Source organism: Physella acuta, unplaced genomic scaffold (assembly GCF_028476545.2).
Source record: "Physella acuta isolate Inbredline_101_S28 unplaced genomic scaffold, ASM2847654v3 ptg001051l, whole genome shotgun sequence".
Taxonomy (NCBI): domain Eukaryota; kingdom Metazoa; phylum Mollusca; class Gastropoda; family Physidae; genus Physella; species Physella acuta.
Window position 1 is genome coordinate 128,965 of NW_026732568.1, and position 23,069 is coordinate 152,033.

The 23,069-nt window shown below is 42.0% G+C and overlaps 1 protein-coding gene across 2 annotated transcripts in view; it reads left to right on the forward strand.

Annotated features, from left to right (window-relative positions):
• The window catches only part of LOC131955059 (caspase activity and apoptosis inhibitor 1), a 105,291-nt gene that overhangs the window by 12,738 nt on the left and 69,484 nt on the right, over window positions 1-23,069 (forward strand). Inside the window, exon 2 of one of the 2 annotated variants that reach the window (XM_059319009.1) lies at window positions 2,621-2,675. The gene's annotated coding sequence lies outside the window, so the exon portion shown is untranslated. Of the gene's footprint in view, window positions 1-2,620; window positions 2,676-5,414; window positions 5,435-23,069 lie in introns of those variants that run through there. The other variant, XM_059319010.1, reaches the window with a different exon arrangement.

Sequence of the window (23,069 nt, forward strand, 5' to 3'; positions counted from 1 at the left end):
GTATTCAAATTGCGATTAAAGTAATTTAACATGTTCCAATGGCGAGTTGAAAAACGGAAAGCGAGTTGGGTTTTTTTTTTTTTATTATTATGATTTCAAATGTATGTTGTTAATGGGAAAAGCCACTTGGTGCCGCCGTGAGGCGAGTACTCGGCAACCCCGTCGGTCGCAGAGCTGCACGAGTTCCAGGGTCGCTGTGTCCCATTCACGGGCCCAGGCTCCCCCTTTTTTTTTGTGTGTGTGGCGACTAATGCGTAAATAGAAATTGTTCATTTTGAGAATGATCAGCTAGCCCCCTTTGCACCGGGTGACAGAGGAATTCAATGTCCCCCCCCCCCCACAGTATCGATCCCTCGACAGACTTTTACTCACTCGTATCGATACCATCGTTGGATGGGAGAAACTCGACCAAGCACATATTTGTTTTAAATGAACAAACAAAGCGGAGCGAGAAGAGAGAGGGAAAAGAGAATTTTTTTTTTTATATTAGACGATAAAAAAAAATTAAATGGCTAGTGAAAGAGAAACTAATATCACAGCCATTTCTGTGCCAGAAAAAAAAAAGTATGCCATCCAATTAAAGAGATGCAATTTGTTGACTTAGAACAAAGGGGGAACTTGAATTTTAAAATCCCATTTACTCAGCGGTGTACTCGGGGAGGAACGAGGAATTTTTTTTTTAATTAAAAAAAAATGGACGATTGAAACAGGTGACATTTGAATAACGGTGATAATGTCGGCGGAAATTCACAAAGTATTGATTTTGATTTTAATTTGATGAGGAGAGCGGCGGAGAAAGAGGGGGGGGGGGTGGATTTGTAGAAAGGATTAATTGTAAAGGTGTCTGTGGGCACGGGCCCACCCATCCTCCCTCCGCTTTCAAGGGTAAGAGATTGAAGTGGCGTTCTTTGTTTAGTGATGTTTACTAAATAAAAAGACAGGTTGTGCAACATGATTTACGGCTTAGCCAGGGGTCGAGTCGGTGTGTGGGGAAATGATGAGGAGGGGGGGGGGTTGAACTTTTATTGTTTTAAACTCAACCAGGTACGCTTTTAGACTTTTACAGGTAAAATATCTTAGTAATTCTTGTGGAATAAAATTCTTGTTTAAAATACTCTAAAAAAAAACCCAGTCCTAAAATTGTTGTGTGGGTGTTTGCCACTTTGCTGTTCTGGAATACCAGGTGACCCTCTTACGAAATGTTGTTCGGCGTATCGATCCTTAACTTGAAACCTAGCCCTAACTCGTAACTTTCTATTTTAACCCCTGAATCGATACCACTTGAAAAGTATTGAAATACTCGATGACGCGAAACGTACCCCCGATCAATGATCGCGCGGTACCTTTAAAACGGCAAAAAGTAATAGTCTTTCTTATAAAAATTACAGCAAATTCATAAAGGTTTTTTTGTTGCTGTTGTTCAATCGATGTTGGTTTTATATTTCTAAAGCCTTCAACAATGAAGTTAGTTTGAAGGTCTATTGTGCAATGATGGACGGACACAAACAACAACCAAGGCTGAGTTTATCACCTTAATGCCGTAACCATCCCACCACGGATGGCTGCCCACGAAGCCCCCGTGTATCCTGTGAGGTATTGAAGCCCTAACTCCGCCGCCACGGATGGCCGGCGATGAAGCCTCATCGTGTCCCATGAGCCGTGAGCGTTCACCTAATCACGGTACAATTCCGGCCCGGGCGTGGAGTGTTTGCATCGAGCACTCCACGCCGGAGAGTGTAGTTGTGGGAAACCATCTTAAGGTATTACGCCCGTCTCTACCGCTCTCACGACCGGCATTGTCCTGCCTGCCCTCTTTAACCTTGTGTTAAGTCTCTGAGATTCTTCACGAGGTTTAAATTCTACGGATTATTTAATCATTTTTTTTTTAAAGCTTGAGCATCATGTCAAGTTATTCTAATCCTGTTTTTTTTCTACAATTTTTGTTTATTGCTTGCGTGGGATGAAAAGTCATTTAATTGTAGAACGTTTACTGTATTTTTTTCATAGTACAATAATTTGTATAATAATTTCAGCACTTACCTAATAATCATAGCTCAAATCGACCTTGTTGTTTTGTAACGTAGGTTACTACTCTACACATGGTTAATATGGAGATATTGAATTGTGGATGGCATACGGTATTAGCGAGCTCGTTAGGTTATATTATGATTTTATCTTCAACTTCCATTACAACAGGGCGTTTATTGAGCACGCTGTTTCATAATACTGTGTCGTTTGGTTAACCATACACCACATGGTGTGCTTGCATCTTAAACACACTGTCAATGTGCTCAAATATCTAGACAAAGCTCTACTTAACCATAAACCATATGGTGTACTTGTCTCTTGAACACACTGTCAATGTTTCTGTTGTGTTCAAATATCTAGACAAAAGCTCTACTTAACCATACACCACATGGTGTACTTGTCTCTTGAACACCCTGTCAATGTGTTCAAATATCTAGACAAAAGCTCTACTTAACCATACACCACATGGTGTACTTGTCTCTTGAACACACTGTCAATGTTTCTGTTGTGTTCAAATATCTAGACAAAAGCTCTAGTTATATAGACCATCCCCTTTCTTCTCAGCCGTGACGTATTTTTGTTTTATTTACAGGTGCTTGTAGTAAGGTGTGACAGTGGTGTGCTACCTCCCATGTGATGAACTAAAGGTAAGCTTGTTGGGTGGGTTCTTGTTCATACTTTTCGGGCATGCATTTGACAATATATACATATATATATATATATATATATATATATATATATATATATATATATATATATATATATATATATATATATATATATCTATGTATATATATATCTATCTATATATATATGGACTAACATCTTCTAGTTCACCAAGTTAGCATCAAATGTGGGATTTTATCTTTCTCAAAGAAGCGTTTTTATCTTAAGAACATGATGACAATTTATTATGGCCTATTCAACATCTCACTGAAGTGGTAATCTGGTGAGTTCTTTGTGCTCACTGTGTGACCGCAGGTGTCCATTTTGGTCTTTTAAATTCAGCAATTGTCCGAAATGTTGATCTGGTGAGTTCTTTGTGCCGTGTCTCAGACCGCTAGACCAGAGTCCATTTTGGTCTTGTAAATTTATCAATTGTCCGAAATGTTGATCTGGTGAGTTCTTTTTGCCGTGTCTCTGGCCGCTAGTCCAGTGTCCATTTTGGTCTTGTAAATTTAGCAATTGTCCGAAATGTTGATCTGGTGTATTCTTTGTACCGTGTCTATGACCGCTAGTCCAGTGTCCATTTTGGTGATACAGTACATTCAGCAGCTGGCCGTGTCTCGAACTGTGATGTCATCTGTCAGAGCAACCTACTACGGACCAGCCTATTTTATTAGGCTAATATGACGCTCGTATTGTTAGCAGTTGATTACCCTCTCTTATATTGTTAGCTTAAATGGCGGCCATGTTAGAGTTAACTTACTTAACCCTCCATAAATATGTTAGCTGAATATGGCGGCCGTTAATGTCAACTTCCTCAACACTTAAAAATCCTGTACTATCTTACGCAGATTGTAAAATTTCCCAAAGTTCCACTGTCATCTTTTAACCCTTTCTCCTTTAGTGTTACCTTACTTAACCCTCCATAAGTATGTTAACCGTATATGGCGGCCGTTAATCGTAACTTCCTCAACACTTTAAAACCCAGCACCATCTTACGCAGGTTGTAAAATTTCCCACAGTTCCATCGTAATCTTTTAACCCTTTCTCCTTCAGTTTAACTCTAGTTAAAATTCACCCTATCTCACGTCGAAATTACCCTAAATCCCTACACTTAAAACCTGCTATAAACCTCATAAACCTGCGTGACAATCCTCCAAACTATCGAATCTTCACTACAGTCCTACTGACTTGCTTAACCGACGCCGGTGTTAACGATATCAATTATTTCTCAGAGCATTCTACAACACGAAATGACACGATTAATAGATAACCCCGCCTCCTAGAACCCCTTACACAATCATGGCAATTAGCAAGTCGGGGAAATGAAAAAGAGGGTGATAAAAAATAAATTATAAATCTAACGTCTTTACCTTAGTGAGTATACGGGCGTCTTTGAAATGGTGGCGACTGGTTAGAAGATGACAGATTTAAAAAATCCGACATTATCTTAAATTATAATCTGCGTGTGGGGTGGTAAGGAGACTTGGAGATGTAGGTGTTTAGAGATGGGACTAGCATCTCATCAAAGTCTATTCAATTTCGTTGTTGCTTTGCCTTGATTTAACAACGATTTTGGTGAAAACAAAGCTAAATACTAATTTGTTGTTGGATAGGGTCGATGGTTTTAAAGGTCGGGATACACGGAAATGCTTCTTGTTGCTTGGTTTTGTACTGAAGTATTTAATAGTCGTGTTGTACTGAGGTATTATGTAGTTAATAACTTAGTCGTGATGTTTGTAGAGGTTGTTCTGTGTCGTGATGTTGTAGAGTTGTACTGTGTATACTGTTTTGAAGACAATTCAAACTGAGACACACCTCATTGAATATATCCGTCTAAATACCGTTGGCTACCAAAGGTATCAATCAGAAAAAAAATTGTATGTATCAGCTTTGAGATGTTTGTAGCTATATGACAGCGTAAAGAGCTCATACAAATGGAAACTTAACCGACTTATTATTAATTCGGTTACTTTACACCAAGACTTGGCGTAGGCTGTGGCCTCAGAAAACATTAGAGAACAGTTTTGGTTGAAATGCTGACTTGGTTTTTTAATAGCTTCCAGTTTTACATTTGAGAACGAAGACGAAGTAATAGTTTGGACGAACAATCATAACTTTGCTGCGTTTGATACGGAGCTGACAAGCATTGGACCTAAGTGAAGTGTATCTCAATATCTGCCCACTCCCACCTCATTTTAGTTCTAGTTCACGCCTTTACATTTATTGTTAGCCGTCAACCCACCACGATGTGGAACTAGAGGCATATGCCTTCAGTGTTTCTTCCAGACTTTTTTCTCCGGGGGGGGGGGGGGGGGGCACTCGAAATTTTCGGGGGGGGGGGGGGCGGTAGACTTTCTTCGGGGGGCGGAAACTGTTAAAAGTATATATATTTTCTATATAAATTATATACATTTCATTTTGTTCGGGGAGGGGGGGGGGGCGGTAGAATATTTTTGGGGGGGGGGGGGGGGGGGGGCGAAGCGATGCCTGGAAGAAACTCTGTATGCCTTTCAGATACACAACTTGGTCTATTGGGCAGTGGTGGTCGATCACATCTTTTTTACTCTGTTCTCAGCGCAAGGAAGAAATGGTGATTCCACCCCCACCCCCACACCTCTGCTAATTGACTAGACCGAATGGACACATATAAGTCACTCTATCTATAGGATACCTGGGAGCTTTACCTTGGCAGCCTTTACACGTCGTCAAGCATATCGATACTTTCAAGTATCGTTATGTAAGTACTACTACCAGTGTTACGTTAGTTACATATAGATCGATACGCTTGGTGAACGATGCCAGCCTGCATGCCCTGTGACGGAAAAGGACTTGAATTTTTCAACTTGCTTAAAATGCTATGTCTAATTATCCCAAAATGTCAGGGCAATAATAAAGAAAAAAAAATGTTTTGTTAAACTTTTTAATCGAAATCCCCCTCCTCCGGTCTTTACCTCTCTCCCCGCCCCCTCCAAGACACACAACTTGCTTCCTTGTATTTTTAATTTGCACCACCCATCCCCTCTATCCCACGGGGAAAAAAAATGAACAGCGAGTAAAGATTTTAACTTTTGAACTTTAAACCAAACCACGTCACAAATTGCGGAGGGGGAGAGAAAGAGGGGGTTGGGGGGTTTATTGAGCGCGGATCATTCTAGAACCAAACCCCCAGACTTGCCTCAGAAGTCCCCCGTCTACTTGACTTACTCGCCATCACGCGTGTAACATTTAGGGGATAAGCACTAAGACGCTTAAACTCTACTTGGTTTTAATGTGCGCCGTCTAACCCGGAGACTATAATTGGTGCCACTGTCTGATTATAATGCCAGCAAATAAATAGCTGTAACTTTTTTACTTCTCGCTACCAATTAGAAGTAGACCGACGGTGATGCGATTTCGCTTCGATAAGTGGGGTTGACTTTGTAATGATAAGCTGCGGAGGCGTATTTTTTTTTACTGAAGTTGAGTACAAGAAAGGGCACCGTCAATGATGAGCGACGTGCAGTGTAGATCATGAAGCAGAAGCGTTTAACGCGTGAATTGCGAACAAGGTCATTTTGAATGTCTAATAAGGTCTTCGTGAAATACGAACAAGGTCATCGTGAAATTCGAACAAGGTCACCATGAAACTCAAACTAGGGTAACTTGTAACTTGAATAAGTCGTTATGAAACTCAAACAAGGGTTACTTGTAACTTGAATAAGTCGTTATGAAACTCAAACAAGGGTTACTTGTAACTTGAATAAGTCGCCATGAGTACCGGAACAACAAATTAGTATTTAGCTTTGTTTTCACCCAAAATCGTTGTTAAATCAATGCAAAGCAACAACGAAATTGAATAGACTTTGATGAGATGCTAGTCCCAGAATGGTGAGCTGATGCTCTGTGAAATGTGTAAAAGGTAAAGTAAAAAACTATGGAGGTATGAAGCAGAGCACTGTGAAACATAGCGTGATACACATGTACGGGAACTGCGGAGCACCTATAAGGACATCATAAAACATATAAAAGGACATGGAAGCATGAACAAAAGGCCCCAAAAGTCAAAGAATAGAAAAATTGCAGCATTATAGGTACTACGACAATGCAACATGAGTTTGTACATGTGTAGAAATAGACGGCTTTAAAAAAAAAAAATTAACTTTTAAGATAAGCCGGATTAAATCTTTCCTAGCATGGTTACGGCGTCCACCTGCAAAAGTGGGCATATTCAGCCCGTCTAGATTAGCCGTAATTCTTATTATGTAGACCTTGTCCTTCTGGATGAGTGGACATGTTCAAGGAAATTTGACTGCGCATAGTTCCGACCTATCGTGTACTAAATATTGTGATCGCTATATTTATGTAGCATGTTTCACCTGCCATGTAAACCTTACCGTAGTCCCCCAGCCGCTGACAGTAAAGCATTCAATAAAAAAACATAGCAGATTGGAAGTGAGCGCTACTTTTAAACAACAGTAAACATCGAGCGGGGAGTCAAGAGGAAGGTTAACTGTAAACCCCGCGCATTGATTCAACTTTCAAATGCTAACATCCGTCTCGTACTTGCGTTTATAGCATTTTAATGTTCGCAATTGAATCGAAATTGATTTCAACTTTCTTTTAAAATGAAGTTATTGCTATAAAGTGGATCGATTTTTCGCTTGTGTGACCTTTACACAAATAGCGTAGATGTTTTTACCGAAGGTTGAAATTGTTCTGTTCCCTCCCCCTCTCGATCTACCTCCCCCATCTACCACCATTACCCCCTTGTTTGCCGATGATGTGGATGCTGGTTACGTCATTGAGGTGGTTATCGTTCTTGACTTAGCTATCTCCGGGGTCGAACGTCAGACATACACTTTGTAAAGTAATCCATGTCCACTCTACTCTAGACCTCTGTCCAGTCACTACTTTAGGATATCACATTATCAGCTTTGGTCCTAATTGTATTGTTTATTTTATGGTATTTATCCCGTGAACTTGATGAAATTCCTGTTGATATTTTGTTATTCTCCACGTACTATTGTTCTACGGTTGGAATGAGTCATACATTCTTAGTCCAGTAAATAGTTTTAACTGTTTTAGTATCCGAAGTTGACTTTATTCAGAGGTTTCGTTTTTTTTTTCAAACTGGGACCATCGCGCAAGCTCTTAACCCAGGATTAAATATTTTTTAATCTGAACGTCAGTGTAGAAACGAAACATTTCTTGTAACCCAAAATTAGGCGTTAAACACAAACATATACACTGTTAAGGCTAGTCCAACATGACCAGCTAGTGATCGTTATGTCCAGGGGCATGTCCAACTATGTAACTACAAAGATCTGTGGTCACGATGTTAACTTCAAAATCCACTCGTGAACTTAAAATTTATGTTAACTTCGAAAATCACATGTTAAAATTAACGCGTTTATTTTTAAAATTCCCGTGTTAAATTTTGATATCGCGTGTTAACTTCACACATTACACTGAAGGCGTACTGCAGAGATGTGCACGCAACGTTGTTGATGCGTGTGTGTGTGTGGGGGGGGGGGGATGGGAATGGGGGAGGCAGCATTACACTAATTAAATATTTAATTACTACAGGCTGAGTGGTGACTCAGTACTTTTATACCAGATTTTTTTTTTGCCAAATTTTTTTTCTAACCATAATACTTTTATCATCTGAGAGTGTTTTTTTTACTGTAGTTTCTTCCCCCCCCCCCCCCCCCCCCCACCCCTTATGTTTTTCATTCCACTCTGGAACGGCTACATTTATCATAAATAATTAGCAGTATTTGTGTGAGTGCGCCCTCGCGCTGTAACACGCGTGCCGACGTGAGACGGCTTACATATGTGTAAACATCCTTTCCCATTGTTCTCGCGACCCCCCCTCCCCCCTTCCATACACTTACTCTTTGTTGGTGATTTTTTTTTTTTTTTTTTTTTTTTTTACTGAAAATTTCCCATGCAGTTCCACATATACTGTAGCTTGCGTACACTAGACGGTCTGTTCACCTATTGTACTCGTTACATTGTAGGGAAATTTAAAAAAAATAAGATAAATATCAGGTAGACTTGTTTATTTCTACATGAAAATGCTGATACAATCAAGTTTTTTGTTGGGTTTAATTGAAACAAAAAGAAAAAGCACAGGCTGCAGTTATGTGTTAACTAAGATATGGTTTAACATTAGCGTTTCGTTGTAACATTTTATTATTTTGTTTTTGTCATTTTACTTGGCTTTTATCTACGGCAGATTGTTGTTTTTTTTTTGTGTTTTCAACACTACTTTATTGTTTTTGAAAATAGTTTTCAGTCTTGTAATATGAACTGGTAAACTTGAAAGATAAGCGGTGTAAATATATTGGTCGTGATGTTTTCTGGTAATCCAATTGTGCTAGTGCAATGAACATTTGGATATGGGCTAGTCCATTGACTACATGGATATGGGCTAGTCCATTGACCACATGGACATAGGCTGGCCGATTGACAACAGTGGCATATCCTAATAATAGCTAGTTCATTTTAGATAAGCCACTGACTAATACATTTAAACATTAGACCGCAGTTTTTAAAAAATCGCAACCATGACAAAAGTTTTGCCAGTTAAATATCCTGGTTCGGATCCATCTACCGCCTACATTTTTAACCACACATCACCGCCGAGGAAGAAATCTCAAAACATGGAGCTCCATTCTTAAGGTTCTGTAACACTTGACCAGTACATTCGCTTTAACATGACGTCATTACCGACATGTCACGTGGTTGTCCATCTAGCTCTAATCTAGCGCCATCTTTTTTTTTCTCTCCCAACATTAAAACCCTGAGCACTTAGTATACAATTATCTATGGCTCGTAATTGAAACCGTTTGCGATTATTTTTCCTGCTGGTAAAATTTAAGGCGCTAATTAACTAAAGTTCGCTACACATTTGTGAAAAGTTTCATTCTGTCAGAGAAAAAAAAATAATTTGTTGTGAATAGCTTGCACGTGTCATCCACCGCACCCAGGATAATTTAAACGGAACAATTTTTTTTTTAATTCGCTGGTCTAAACACATCGTTGGGGGTCCTACATAAAATGACGCCTCTCAAATTTTAGCTGACTTTTATCCCCCCTCCCCCACCTGACACCCTATTTGCTTACATCTTTAAAAACCGCCATATTCGCGCCCCCCCCCCCGTCCTTTCTCCCAAAATAAATTAAATCAAGTCTCAAAGTTCCGACCTAACCTTAATGTAAACATAATTCTGAAGAGATTTAATTAAGGTAATAGAATCATTTAACGAAAGGACTTAACCACTGTTTGCATATAGTAATAAAGTCAACTGGACACACCCCCTCCCCCATCTTTCCCCACAGACCTATACCCTAACTGTAATCATGTCATTATTATTCAAATTATCGAGACCTTAAGTCAGTTCAGACAAGTCTTCTGATGTCTAGCATCATTGACCACGGCTGTGGTTGTGTGATCTAGCACCATGACCACGGCTGTGGTTGTGTGGTCTAGCACCATGACCACGGCTGTGGTTGTGTGATCTAGCACCATGACCACGGCTGTGGTTGTGTGATCTAGCACCATGACCACGGCTGTGGTTGTGTGGTCTAGCACCATGACCACGGCTGTGGTTGTGCGGTCTAGCACCATGACCACGGCTGTTGTATGGCGGTCTAGCACCATGACCACGGCTTTGGTTGTGCGGTCTAGCACCATGACCACGGCTGTTGTATGGCGGTCTAGCACCATGACCACGGCTGTGGTTGTGTGATCTAGCACCATGACCACGGCTGTGGTTGTATAGTCTATCACCTTGACCACGGCTGTGGTTGTGCGCCCCCCCCCCCCCCCCCAGCTCACTCAAGATAACACCGCATTTCTTATATTAGAGGGTCGGACCTGCATTGCTTGAGAACTACTGCCTGTATCCTTTTTCATAATCCCCCAAGTCATGTTGGTACCGTGTGGGGTGGGGGCAGGGGTGGTGGGGGCGACGTGAGGGCACAAAGTACCGACAGATGTCGGCGTGGAACCCAGCCAAAAAATGTCTTGCTAGCAGCGTTAAAATATGAATTGTAATCTACACAGATAGGTGGAGTTTTACTGCCTGCCGCCACCAGCTTCAATTATGGTCCAGCTCGCCGAGTTATTGCCCCTGTTGCCAGGGACCGAGACCCCAAACCTGGAATTTCTCACAAAAACATGGCCGGCACGACTGAACTCACAATTTTCTAGAAATTAAAACAATTTTTACATCCTTATCAGAATGAACAATGGGGGAGGTGAGGGGGGGGGGAGAGAAATTAATGTAGGGCAAGGTTTGTGTGTTGTGGAGTGGGGAAGGAGTGACGCCAACAGCATGTAGGACCCCCCCCCCCCCCCCCGCCTCCCTTCCATTCCACACTTTACACGTGCTTTAGATTGCCATGGTTTGTATGCATGTCATCATACGCTTACAAAATTAAAATTATTTTTACCATACTTTATAAATACAAAAAACATGTTGGTTAAATCCTGCTTACAAGAGCTAAAACATTAATTAACGTTTCTGAACAAAGCGATTGAAACAATTTGGTGTATTTGTAAATTTGATCCCCTGTCAGATAATAATAATAAAAAAAAATTGGCCTTGTGTCAGGTGCGGCTCGCTCTATCGACCAGTGGATCAATACGACTGAAAACTTTTCTAATATCGAAGGGATAACGTTTTTTTTTTTTTTAAATTGAACCTACCATCTGTTTGGCGATATTTAATTAGTGGATTTGATTGGAGGGGCTGAGCCCTCCCCTTGTTTGATAGGACTCTGATTGGCTGGGGGATGGGGGGATGTAAACTCGGGCGGGGTGGTGTTTTTGATGCTCGCTATCATTCCATCTCTCACTTCATTCAAAGTAAATAATGGCATCGTCGAGGGCCTCCACTGGATGGCGGAGTGTGGAGACCATATGGCGCATGCGCACATACAGCGTCGTGGTACATACAGACCCGATAGAAAGGGGGGCTAAGCTGGGAAATGCAATAAAATAAACTATTAAAACTCGGGAGTTTATTCCCTTGTTTACACGACACGGATGGGGGGATGAGTGGAATGGGGGATGAGGGGGCACTTTATTCGTTTTAAGGGGGAGGTGGATTTTTCATTAAAATATTGCTTTGTTGAAAATTAGTTTGTTTGTTTTTTTACTTTATCGAGATAAACGGTATTTAGAAGATAAACGGTGTATAGACCGTGTATATAGAATATGTTGTGCATGTTGTAAGTCATGAAGGAGTGGTAGGTCGTTATAATTGTAAAGGGGGATGGTTGAGTGTGTGACATGAACGCAGCTCACCCAATCGTGAGTCTACGCTGCTGACAGTGACAGGGTGAGTTAAGTGCTACCCGTTTGACACTGATGGCTGTACTCACCACGATATATAAGGACCTATTCGCACAAACTGACCGCACACTCCGCAACAACACTGAAATTACCACATGCACAGCTGTTAACATAACTGACCACTATACATCACATACGCCTATTAACACAACTGACCCCCCCTCCCCACACACACATAACATACGCCTTTTAACACAACTGACCACACACATACACAACATATGTATATTAACACAACTGACCCGCCCCTGCCACACACACACATAACATACGCCTATTAACACAACATATGTAGATTAAAAACACTGACCCTCCACAACACACGCCTATTAGCACAACTGACCCCTCCCCCACAACAAACGCCTATTAACACAACTGACCCCCCACCCACAACACACGCCTATAAACACTACTGACCCCAAACCCAACAACACACGCCTATTAACACAACTGACCACACCCCACAACATACGCCTATTAACACAACTGACCCCACAACACACGCCTATTAACACAACTGACCCAAACAACACACGCCTATTAACACAACTGACCCCCCCAACAACACACGCCTATTAACACAACTGACCCCACAACACACGCCTATTAACACAACTGACCCAACAACACACGCCTATTAACACAACTGACCCCAAACAACACACGCCTATTAACACAACTGACCCCCAACAACACACGCCTATTAACACAACTGACCAGCCGACTCCGCTACAACGCGAATATGTACGGCCGGGAGAAACGGGGGCTATCAGATAACCCGACACTAACATGTTAAAAAAGGAATCTGTAAAACTGTCACTGCCTTGTTGAATTTGCATTCCCCATTCTGGCCCGGGATAGAACAAAAAAAAAGTTGTCTCCCCTCTCCCCCCCCCCCCCCCCCCCCACCAAACCCACCCCCCCCCCCCTCTCGTGTTTTCTTTTGTCCTGTAGCCAGTGAGACAAAGTATGAATTATGGACGGGTTCCTGAAATTTGATGACCATCGTAAAAAAAAAAAAAAGAAGAGAAAATATTTGGTGGATGGGGGATTATAGGTTCCGCCATTAACAAAGCGCATGTGTACCACTCCCCCTCGTTACCATAGCAACCGTTTGAAAGAAATCCAATAAAATGGTCACATCCCCTTTTTTCTACCAAATTGCCCCTGGCTTTTTGATATTTCTGTAAATATCATCACTTGAGATTGAAACTGGAACCATATTTCTGAGAGGGGAAAGGGGTGTGGGAGGGGGGGGGGGGGGGAACAGCCTCCACTGGAGATACGGCGTGCCGGACAGGACAGGGGGTGGGGGGGCAGGGAGTGTGTGCTGTGGGACGGGAATAAAAGTGACATTAACAAAATTAAGTCATGAGATAAATCAATTTTACAATGTTGTATGCGGTAAATATTTTAAGACATTTGGGAGTGATACATATACATAGAGACATAAATATTCAAATAAGCGCACACGCGAATATACAGATGGACGCATATGTATATATATATATATATACGCATATATATATATATATATATATATATATATATATATATATATATATATATATATATATATATATATATATATATATATATCTATTATATATGTATATATATATATATATATATATATATATATATATATATATATATATATATATATATATATATATATATATATATATATATGTGTATATATATATGTGTATATATTTATATATATATATATATATATATATTATATATGTGTATATACATATATATATGTGTATATATATATATATGTGTATATATATGTATATATATATGTGTATATATATGTATATATATATGTGTATATATATGTATATATATATGTATATATATATACATATATATATACACATATATATATGTATATATATATATATATATATATATATATATATATATATATATATATATATATATATATATATATATATATATATATATATATATATATATATATATATATATATTCATGCTTTAAAAACCCTGAATGTATGATTTTAGACCCCTCCTTAACCCCTCCCCCTCTCCTTAGTTCCCCCCCCCCTCCCCCCCTCTCCCCTACAACCCCCCTACTCCCGTCACCAAGCTCCCTGTCCCGCCAAAACAATCCATGTCTGACACCAGACCCTGTCACACAGCAATGACAAGCGGGAGAGAACCTATTACAAGGCTTGTCAATGCCCAGTGCAGCAGAATAGCCGCCCCACCGCGCCCCCTTCCCTCCCTCGCAACCACCCCCTCCCCCTTCATGCAAACCGGGCATCGATTTTGATATTTTCTCTTGTTTTTTAATGACACCGTAAATGTCAAACTACTAAGGTTTTGCTTATCATTAATGTGGATGACAGCTGAAACTGAAGGGGAGACAACGCCGGGCGATTAGGTTTGTTGTCTACTAAGTGAAGAGCCGAGTCCACGCCCAAAGGGCAAATCTAATGATACAAAGAGCGAAAGAGCTGCGCGGAGACAGGTCGGCGTAGGAGACCAAACACGTCGACGATGATGCCGTCGTCGTTGTTGTTGTATATCTCGATTGACCACCCCCCCCCCCCTCCTTCTTTTTTTCTTCTTGCTCTTGACGACTCACACCACGTGATGTGAAATCATGCGTGACCTTCTGGAAGACTCCGGCACATTCCTGGCATTTAACGAGCCGTGGTTGAAGATTGGTTAACCTCGTGGATGATCTGTTGTTTAAAATCTTGACTGGTTAATTGTTTCATTGTTTCCGTGACGGATCTTTTAAATTGGTGGTTGGGGTCTACTGTGTTGCTATCGTTTGTGAGTGCTATCTATTGTTAAACTAGATAGTGAATGCGGTTTACACTAATCTATGGCCATTTTTTGAAAAAGATTATTGTGCTTTATGGACGTAGGACGAGAAATGCAACACTATCTTCACGTGTACTAATAACGTAGCAACAGCATGTACAGTTAACCTTGCTGTACATGAGTGCAAATCTTGTTGACCATATCACTTGCTGTATTGACATTTATGGTGCACTATTCCATGCAATACCTAGCTACAAAGTGCACTACATATGTATTCTATACACATGCGAACTTTCAGTATAGGCTTTTTTAAACGATATTATATATATATATATATGTATATATATATATATATATATATATATATATATAAATAAATATATATATATATATATATATATATATATATATATATATATATATATATATATATATATATATATATATATGTAACTAGGGGAAGTTACCAAGAGACATAACGTGTTACAGTCTGACGTCACAGTGCAGGTGTTGGCTGATGCCAAGGCGTAGTATCTCGGGAAGCGATACGAAAGACGGTCTGTCAACTTTGATGTGACAGGATGCAGGTGGCTTATTAAAATCGGACTGTACGACAGAAGCGGCGTAATTAAAAGTCTGATGTAACGATTAGAATCGATTACAATTACGATTATGATAGGACCGAATATGAGTACGATTATGAAGGGGATATAAGGAAGGCGACGGCTGAGCTCGCGGTCTCTCAGGAAGTCTCTCAGAAAGTCGGTCTCAGAAGGTCTCAGAAGGTCTATCAGTCAGTCAGTCTGTGTGGCAGTAGCAAGTTGGTTATATTGTGTTAAGAAGGACGTTAGACATGTGTATTCAGTTAGATGAAGCCTAGTGAGGACTGTTGGGGGTCCGTTGATTCAGACTATTATTGTGAAACATCTCTCTTGATTCATTATATTATTGTGAAGCATTCTTTGATTCATGTAATAAAAGGATCAATAATGAACCTGCATCTTCGAGTATCTATGCTGTGGTCAATGTTGTGTGGAATGAGTGGTTAGACTCGGGAAGGTCACATTTGGCGTTGTCGGCAGGGTAGCCAGAGACTCGTTACATTTGGCGTTGTCGGCAGGATAGACTCGGGGACTCGTTACATTTGGCGCTGCGATCAGGGTATGCAACTTGCCTAGGTAACAATTGGCGTCGTCGGACAGGATGAATTCAACGAGACTTGCCGCTTTAGGCACCCATAGTCAACCTAGTTCATAACTTTGTTTAGTGTGTGTGTGAATTCGGACATTCAGGAACAGTGAAAATTGAGGAGCGAGGAAAATTTTTTCATACACACACGGTAAGAAAGAACTCTTTTTTTTTTACTAAAGGAATAAAATGTCTACTCTGGACGAGAAGCAGACCCATATTGTGGTCCTGCCCAGAGAGTCCCACATTAACAAATTTTACGGGGACGGTGATCCAACTTTAACCAACAGGTTCAGTGAAGAGGTCAAAGCGGCCTGGGCCTCGAGAAACATGTCACCAGAGGAAAGATTAAGACTGCTGATGGGCAGTATAGGAGAGACGGTTAGGGCAGAGGTCAAATGCCACGATAAAACCGTCCAATCAGATCCAGATAAGGTGTTGGATCTAATTATGGAGACCTTTGGGGAGAGACGGTCGGGATCGCAACTGCTATCGGGGTTCGTAGGCGTAAAGCAGAGAATGGCGGAGAGTGTGATGGAGTATTCACACCGAATAAACAGGGCCTTTGATTCGGTAAAGGGCAAAACACCTGACATTGATGTACGCCTACTGAGGGACCAGTTCATCGAGGGGCTAGCAACCCCGATCTTAAGGAGAGAGTTGAAAGAGGAGGTCCACAAAGACCCGCAGTTGACCTTCCTTCAGGTCAGGAACTCAGCGATCCGCAGGTCCGAGGATGAGGACCAATCGAACTGTTCGGTGGACAAAGTCTCGGTGCCGGAACAGAAACAATCCCCACCCACGGGGACCGGCACGGTGGAAACCATGATGGCTCAACTGTTGGCCCACCTGGAAAAGGTTAACCAAAGATTGGAGAGGTTAGAAAGCAGGTCAACAGCTGAGAATCAGGAAAAGAACGGTACAAAACAGAGACAGGTTGGACGGCCGCGACCCGCCGGTCCATCACTCCGGTGGACGGCTGACGGTCGACCAATTTGTTTGTCCTGTTCACAACCCGGACATATGGCACGGTACTGCCAGGGAAACGGTCGTCCTCTGTAAGGCAGGGCCAGGCTACAGAGGGGCGAGGTTATGGCCCAAGAAGCAAAATGATGGGAGTCTGTCCCGAAATGGTGATTACGATTGGGGACATCGCGGTGAAGGCAATTGTGGATACAGGCTCCCAGGTGACGACAATCACGGAAAATTTTTACACCAAATGGATGAAAGGAAAAGACCATAGGTTGAGGTCTGACACATGCATGCGCCTGACGGCAGCTAATGGACTAACCATTCCATACTGTGGTTATTTTCTGGCGGATGTCGTGGTGGCGGGACATAGGTTGAAGCAGGTTGGGGTGTTCGTTACGAAACACAACCTAGAGACAAATGTGTCAAATATACCTTGCCTGTTGGGCATGAATATTCTTGGCCAGTTGCCAGAATTTCTTACAAATATTGTCGGATCGACCACACCAGGTCGGGGATCCAAGTTGGCCAGGTTTGCCAAGACCAGAGGAAGGATATCAGTCCCGGCAAACACGGTCAAGGCAATCACATTACAAATTGGTGATAGAAGCGTGAATGGTGATGTGATGATAGAACCATGTGGCGCCGCACTGAGGGCAGGCGTCGTGTTACTGCGGACATACACATCAGCGGAAAATGGACTAGTTCAAGGATTAGTGGCAAATGTTTTGGATGAGGAAATTTTTATACCGCCTAATACTCTGGTAGGAGTACCACAGAACGTCGAGGTACAAAGGTCGGCACAGTGCATCGAACTGAGCAATACCAGCAGTAATGAAGTAACAGTTAGGTCGGTCAATGTGACGGCCGAGGTGAAGAAAGAGGATGGCCGATCATATACATTCCCGGAAACTGAGGACCCAAAACTAAATGAATTGTTGAATAAGTACAGGGATATATTTGCCTCGTACGAAGGTGATTTGGGTTACACGGAAGTAATAAAACACCAGATACCCTTACTACAAGACAAGCCGGTGGCGCAACCTTATCGAAGATTACCACCGAGTCACTACTCTGCGGTGAAGGCACACCTGAACGATCTACTAAAAAAGGGAATTATTACAACCAGCACGAGCCCGTATGCGGCACCGATAGTAGTGGTAAAAAAGAAGTCAGGGGAGATAAGACTGTGTTGTGATTACCGGAAATTGAACAATATCACAAGAAGGGATGCATTCCCCTTGCCTCGTATTGATGAATGTCTTGATGCGTTGGGGGGAGCAAGATTTTTTTCTACCTTGGATTTGGCTAGTGGCTACCACCAAGTGGCCATGCACCCCAACGATCAACATAAGACTGCATTTATTTCTCCACTGGGACTGTACGAGTGGACCCGTATGCCGTTTGGTCTAACTAATGCACCTGCTACATTCCAGCGAGTAATGCAGTGTGCTATGAGTGACTTTCTATTTCAAATAATGTTGGTGTACTTGGATGATATACTAGTTTATTCAAAAACTTGGGAGGACCATCTAGAAAGATTAGAACAAGTGTTTCTCCGTCTTAGGGAGATAGGAGTAAAGCTGAACCCAGACAAATGCTGCTTCGGTCTGAAATCGGTACATTTCTTGGGTTACGTGATTTCGTCGGATGGCATCGCCACTGACCCAGATAAAATTGCAGCTGTTAAAGAATGGAAACAGCCAACAACTACAGTAGAGGTCAGATCATTCTTGGGCTTTGCTTCCTATTATAGAAAATTTGTGCCTGGTTTTGCAAAAATTGCCGCACCATTGCATGACTTGGTAAACAAAATGACAAAGAAACACAGTAAGGAGAAAAAGAAAGGTAAAACACAACGGATAGGTGAATTATGGACTGATGAATGCATGAACTCGTTTAAGCTATTGAAAAAGGCTTTGACAGAGGCGCCGATATTAGGATACGCAGACTTTGACAAACCATTTCGGCTAGAAATTGACGCCAGCTCTAAAGGTCTGGGAGCTGTGCTATCACAACAACAAAAGCAAGGCTTCAGGGTTATTGCTTATGCCAGTCGAGCTCTGAAGGAATCAGAGAAGAACATGACAAATTACAGCGCCATGAAACTAGAACTTTTGACATTAAAATGGGCTGTGACGGAAAAATTCAGGGACTATTTATTAGGTGCTAAATGTGTGGTATACACTGACAATAACCCCTTGAGTCACCTAAAGACAGCAAAGTTGGGATCCATCGAACAGCGATGGGCAGCAGAATTGGCACTCTTTGACCTAGAGATAAAATATCGCCCGGGGCGGTCCAATGGCAATGCGGACGCCTTATCAAGGAATCCTTACGAGAGACCGGGCGATGAGGAAGAAACGCTGACAGGAATATGTGAGGTCAGAGCGTCAACAGATATCCCTCACGGGGTGCAAGTGAGGCAGAACGGACAGACCGGGGTGGAGCACATTTCCACAGAGCCCGGACATATGGACATTGGTGATTTTAATTGCCTTAATCACAAAGAGATAAGAAATGCCCAGAGAACGGATAGTGGCTTACAGCCGCTGTTGAAACACGTCCAGGAACAAAAATTCCCAGGAAGAAGGGAAAGAGAACAATTTGGTCGAGAAACAAAGAAAATACTGAGTCAGTGGGACCGTCTCAGTATACAGGATGGTGTTCTCATGCGGAGAATTCATGACCAAATTGATGGGACAATACACCAGGTGGTGGTGCCTGGACAATTACGAGAAGAAGTGCTAAGGTTGGCACATGACAGGGCAGGACACCAGGGTCAGGACAGGACGCACAAAATATTACGACGAAGGTGTTACTGGCCCAATATGGAAATGGAGGTCAAACGCCATTGTGAGGCTTGTGTGAGGTGTCAGCATGCGAAAATGCCAGTTGTCAAAATGAGACAGCCATCGGGACACCTATTAGCGACAAAACCACTAGAGATTGTGGCTATGGACTTTACGTCGTTGGAGCAATCATCGGATGGGACGGAACATGTGTTGGTAATGACTGATGTTTTCACCAAATGGACTGTGGCGGTGCCCACACGAGATCAGACTGCCAAAACAGTGGCAAAGGTCTTAATAGAACATTGGTTCATCAAATATGGCATACCAAGACAATTACACTCTGACCAAGGAAGGGCCTTCGAGTCAGAAGTAATTAACCAACTGTGCAGCCACTACGGGATCAACAAATCTAGAACAACCACATTTAATCCGAAAGGAAACGGACAGTGCGAGCGGTTCAACCGCAGCATGCATGATTTGCTGCGTACTCTAGAACCTGAACAGAAAAAACGTTGGCCTGATTTTCTCCCAGAGTTGGTATATCTATACAACTGCACACCCCATGCCACAACCGGCTTTTCGCCACACATGTTGCTGTTCGGACGGGAGGCTCGACTCCCCCTTGACTTGTTCCTAGGAAAAAAGGAGAGTATGACTGGCTCATACACTGCACTGGAATATGTGAATGAACATATGAGACGAATTAGAGAAATGTACAGGGTAGTACAGGAAAGACTAGAACATGAAGCACGGCGAAGGGAACCGCCGGTACAGACAAAGGACCCGCCACTCAAACTGAACGACAGGGTATTACTGCGTAGCCACCCGTTAGGCAGAAACAAAATCCACGATCTCTGGGGACAGGAGATATGGCAAGTCGTGGAGATGCCTAAAGTAGCAGGTGGCCCCTTTAAGATAAGACCCATCGATCACACCAAACCGGATCGGTGGGCGAATATTGCTCAATTAAAGAAATATTGTCATAGTCAAGAAGAGCAGCTACACACAAGGAAACCCAAGACAATTAGGGAACCGGAAACTATAACGGAAATTCACATACCCATCCCGGAACCATGTCACCATCAACAGCGCAACAGCGACACACAAAGGGAGGATACCGGCAACAAGGAGGATCCCGGTCCCTCCAAAAGCAGAGAGACAGTAGACCATCACATAAGTGGTCCGCGGAGAAGTTTGAGAAACAGAAAGAATACGAAATTTTTTGTCAGCAACCATCAATTCTTTCATGGTCGCGCTGGTATGAAAACAGACTGTTCAAAAAGTCATAAAAGTGAACTGGTGAAGACACCAGACGAAAAAAGGTGGATGTGAATTCTAGAACTGTTTTGTGTCTGAGGAAGATGATGTAGACACATTGGATATGTGAAATAGGGATAACTGTCAATCTTATACGAATGTGACGACATTGACAGTGAGTGGAACAATGGATTTTTTTTACGGTGGTGCGATGGACTTTGAAGGACTGCACCTGCCAAGCGTTGTTTGTGGTTGATAACACACAAAAAAAGGCAGGGGTGGATGTAACTAGGGGAAGTTACCAAGAGACATAACGTGTTACAGTCTGACGTCACAGTGCAGGTGTTGGCTGATGCCAAGGCGTAGTATCTCGGGAAGCGATACGAAAGACGGTCTGTCAACTTTGATGTGACAGGATGCAGGTGGCTTATTAAAATCGGACTGTACGACAGAAGCGGCGTAATTAAAAGTCTGATGTAACGATTAGAATCGATTACAATTACGATTATGATAGGACCGAATATGAGTACGATTATGAAGGGGATATAAGGAAGGCGACGGCTGAGCTCGCGGTCTCTCAGGAAGTCTCTCAGAAAGTCGGTCTCAGAAGGTCTCAGAAGGTCTATCAGTCAGTCAGTCTGTGTGGCAGTAGCAAGTTGGTTATATTGTGTTAAGAAGGACGTTAGACATGTGTATTCAGTTAGATGAAGCCTAGTGAGGACTGTTGGGGGTCCGTTGATTCAGACTATTATTGTGAAACATCTCTCTTGATTCATTATATTATTGTGAAGCATTCTTTGATTCATGTAATAAAAGGATCAATAATGAACCTGCATCTTCGAGTATCTATGCTGTGGTCAATGTTGTGTGGAATGAGTGGTTAGACTCGGGAAGGTCACATTTGGCGTTGTCGGCAGGGTAGCCAGAGACTCGTTACATTTGGCGTTGTCGGCAGGATAGACTCGGGGACTCGTTACATTTATATATATATATATATATATATATATATATATATATATATATATAGGTGCATATTGTACATACATAGCAGAAATAAGGTTATATTAATAGTAAGTTAAAATTGAATCTTTTATGTTCCCCACGTAGCTGCCGATACGTTGTATTAGTTTGTAGTGGTTGTTTACTTTACCCAGTAGCACTCCACGGCAATGCTGCCGTTGATATGTTTTAATAAGATGTAGCAATAATTATCTCGAGATATCAGATCGTTAAAAAAAAAAATTCAGCTCGCGTAAAAGCAATGCTGGAACATAAGACTAAGTAATGTTAGGAAAGGTAGATTTAGGTTTAGATGTTAGCTTAGTCCCTGGATTGCGTGAGGTTTGTGTGAGTGTGTGTGTGTGAGAGAGAGAGTGTGTGTAAAGAGAATATACGGATGGGGATTGCGTTTTTTTTTTTGCCCTGTAATGTGTAAATGCTTTGACAAATCCTGATATTCCAAGGGGAAGGAAGAAGGGGGGTAGCAGCAGCCTTATTAAATATTACTGGCAACATACGGAATGATCTCTCCCATAGCCCCTTAGCACCTTTCAAAATTGTAGACAAAGGGTATGCTGTATCATACCCCCCCTCCCTCCCCCCACCCGCTCACTAGAGCACGTACACCTTTGACTTCCCACGGGCACGCTTCCAAACCTTACCCCCCCCCCCCCTTTCCAGAAGATTTCGGATCCACTAAACAATAATCTTTCCAAACGTCGTATTTTATTTTGTTTTCTGCCCCCCCCCCCCCCCCCCCCGTCTGATTGGGGATTTCCCACTTTCAAATGATGCTAGAAGGAAAACAATGGAACAATCCGTCTCACACCGCACCCGACAATGTAGGTCTCCTGCTAATGCAGTTTTGGGAGATTAAAAAACAAGAGAGAGAGAGAGAAAAAAAAATTGGATTACATGGGTATGTAAGGCGAAAGGGGGAAAAATGTAGATGTTAAAAAGAAAATTATAAAATCGTCAGCTCCATGGGGGGTATGTGAAGGTGGGGGTTGCAC